The sequence below is a fragment of the Penaeus chinensis genome, chromosome 22 (assembly GCF_019202785.1).
Source record: "Penaeus chinensis breed Huanghai No. 1 chromosome 22, ASM1920278v2, whole genome shotgun sequence".
Lineage (NCBI taxonomy): Eukaryota > Metazoa > Arthropoda > Malacostraca > Decapoda > Penaeidae > Penaeus > Penaeus chinensis.
The window spans coordinates 24352654-24356437 of NC_061840.1; positions in this window are offsets into that span (position 1 = coordinate 24352654).

The window sequence follows — 3784 nt, forward strand, 5'->3', positions numbered from 1 at the left end:
TCTCCTGGGAGATTAAAGTTTTTCAGGAAAATGTTTTATCCGGAGCCAAGGCGGTGCGAGGAAGGCAAATCATTCGATTGTGCGTCGCGGGGAAGAGGAGGAGGAGGAGGAGAAAGAAGAGGAAGAGAAAAGGGGAAGAAGAAAAATGGAAGCCGGAAAGGTGGAATGAAGAAGGAAGAGGGGGGAGATGGAAGATGGAGAGGAGGAAGGATGGAATGAGAAGGTAGGGAGAGAAGGAAGAGAAAGAGGGGAAGAGGAAGAAGGAAAGAAGGAATGGGAAGAAAGGAAGTGGTAGAGGAAGTGATGGGAGGAGGAGGAAGAGGATGAAGGGAGGGAAGAAAGGAAATGGTAGAGAAGGGGGGAGGAGAACAAGGAAGGAAAGAAGAAGGAAGAAGAGGAAGAGGGGGTAGCAGGAGGAAGAGGAAGAGAAAGGAGAGAAGGGCTAGGAGAAGGAGGTAGAAGAGGTGGAGGAAAAAGAAGAGGAGGAGGTGGGGGAAACGAGGAAGAGGTAGAGGAGGGAATAACAAGTCGAACAGGAGGAATAGCAAGAAAGGAAGAGATGAAGGAGTGGATGGAAGGGAGAGGAGAGGGAAAAGAATGAAGGACGCGGAAAGAATTATACCTAAGGAAGAGGTGAAAGACAGAATGTGAAACTGAGGTTATGACGAGGAGGAGAAAGTGGGAAGTAGGAGAATGAAGAAGAAGGACGGAGGAAGAGGAGAAACGAGAGAGGGCTGATAAGAGAAGAAAACTAGGACAAAGAGGAAAAAGGAAGGAAAGTGGGTTACGAAAGTATCAGGAAGAGGAGGGGGGAAGGATGGGAAAGGATAAGAAATTAGGGAAAAGAGAGTAAATAGATGAAAGAGACAGAGTAGAAAAGAGAATTTGATGAAAGCAAAAGAAAGGAGTGAGGAGTTGAGAAAATGGGAGAAGAAAACAACGAAAGAACGGGAGAGGGATAAGAAAGGACGATAGGAAGACAAGAAGTAACATGGAAGGAAATGAAGGGGGGAAAAGAGAGAAAGAAGAAGATGGTGGAAATAAGAGAGATAGATAGATAGATAGATATAAAGAAATAGATTGATAGAGGGATCGATAGATATATAGACAGAGTGGGAGAAAAATAAAGAAAGAAATAGATAAATAGATAGATAGAAAGGGAGATAGAAAGAGACAGAGACAGACAAACAGACAGAGACAAAGACAGAAACCCAGATCAAGAGAGCAGAAGAGAGACAGAGTCAGGAAGGGAAAATCCTTGCGAGAAAGAGTCCCTTCTTGAAGGCGTTGACGGAGGCCCCGAGAATTCCCTCGCACCCTGATGTGCCCTTCGCGACGCTGCCTCGGGTTGGGAGGGGGGGGGGGGGGGGGACACACACGTAAGTAAACAAACACACACATACATATGTACATAAACACACACACACACATACACACACACATATATATATATATATATATATATATATATATATATATATATATATATATATATATATATACACATATATACATATATATGTGTGTGTATGTGTGTATATATATATATATATATATATATATATATATATATGTATATATATATATATATATATATATATATATATATATATATATATATATATATATATATATATATATATACACACACATACACACACACATATATATGTATATATATGTATATATATATATATATATATATATATATATATATATGTATATATATATATATATATATATATATATATATATATATATATATATATATAAACATGTATACATGTATACATGTATACATGTATACATGTATACATGTATACATGTATACATGTATACATGTATACATGTATACATACACCCACATAAAAGGGGACATAGAAGCCTCGTGGCTCTCTCGGGAAAGGAATAATTCATCTCTTCGTTATCATAATAAACGCGATGATGTAATTGCTTCAACCCCCTTATTATCTTCTTCATTTTCCTTCTTTCTTTTTCCTTTTCCTTCTTCTGATTCTCTATTCCTTTTATATAGATTGTTTTGTATTCCTTTTATATAGATTTTTTTGTTTTGTTTGTTATCATTTGATTTTATTATTGTTTTTATTTTTTCCTCTTTTCTCTTCTTCCTTTGTTTCTTTCCTTTTTCTTACTTGTCTCCTTTCGTTTTTTTTTCTTTCTTTCTTTTTTCTATTTTTTTCTTTCAATTCGTTTTATTCGCATTTCATAGATTTTTCCATTGTTCCCTTAAGTATCGTTTTCCTTCCTTCACTTATTCTCTTTCTTCCATATATCCTCCCATTTCGTGATACCTCTTTCTCTTGTTTTCCTTCTCTCTGTTTCTCTCTCTTTACCTCCTCATTCTCTCCCCTCCTTCATTCCCCCTCTTTTATTCCCATTTCCTTTATTCCTCCTTTCTTTGTCGTTTTTTTCCTTTATTTTATTCTTCTCCCTTTTCTTTTCCTTTCTTTTCTTTCTTCCTCCCCACTTTTCCTTCCTCCTCCTCCCCTTCCCCTTCGTCCTCCTCACCCTCTCATACTCCCCGATTTCCCTCCTCCCTCTTCATCTCTCCACCCTCCTCTCTCCTCTTCCCTTCCTCTTCCCCTATTCTCTCATCTCTCCTCTCCCCTCCCTCCTCCTTTCTCTTCACCCTCCCCTCCTCCTCCCATCCTCTCTCTCCTCCCCTCTCCCCTCTTCACCCTCCCCTTCCCCTCCTCTCCTCCCTCCTCCTCCTCCTCCCTCTTCCCCTCCTCACCCTCTCATCCTCTCCCCCTCCCCTCCACTCCTCCCTATCCCCCCTCCCCCTCCCACCCCCCCTCCTCTCCCCCTCCCATCCACACCTCCCTTTCCCCCCCTACCTCTCCCATCCCCCCCTCCTCCCCCCCTGCCAGTGTTTCACCCCGCGCATTAAAACCACGAGGCCGGGATCTGCTTTTGAGGAATTTTCCACTTCTTCATAAATATATCCTCGCCGCAGGAGATCCCGCGGGACCACTAGAACCACGCTCCTCCTCCTGTGCGTGTGGATGTGTGTGCGTTTTTGGTAGTGTGTGTGCTTGTGTGGGCATCTGGGAGGGGGGGGGGGTTGGGAGAGGGGAAAGGGAGAGGGGTAAGGGAGGGGAGAGTTGTTTGTGTGTGTGTTTGTATGTTCGTGTGTGTTTGTGTGTGTGTATTCGTGTGTGTGTGTGTGTGTGTGTTTTTGTGCGTGTATGTGTGTGTGTGTGTATGTGTGAGTGTGTGTGTGTGTGTGTGTGTGTCTGTAAGGTAAGGGAAAAGGAGTTATTTTCTGTGTATATGTGGGGAGAAGGGGGTAGCATGATCGAATCAGTACATATGCATATTAACGTTTATATGTATAGATGTGGCACTACGCGTGCGTAGAAGGCTGTTTAAGATTGATGTATTAATGTATGTGCACACACGGTCTTTCAATAGGTTGTACGTATACATAAAATACCCCCCCCCCCCCCCTCCACACACACACCCACGCCCACACCCTGCCTTCAGCCCCCACAGTCACTCCCCCCTTCCGCTACAAACCCCTATCCCTCACTCCACCCCCTCCTATTCCTATATCCCACCCCCCACCCAACACACAACCACCCCATCGCCCTATCCACATCCACCCATCTCTCACCCCCCCCCCCCCCGATTCCCCGCCCCGGTCAGCAAGCGTCTGTCCGCGTGCATGTAAATAAAAAGGTATTTAGACGAGAAATCTACGAAACCCGATGATGCTCTTGAGGTAAAACGAGAGGCCATTAAGAGCGACGGAATGCAATAG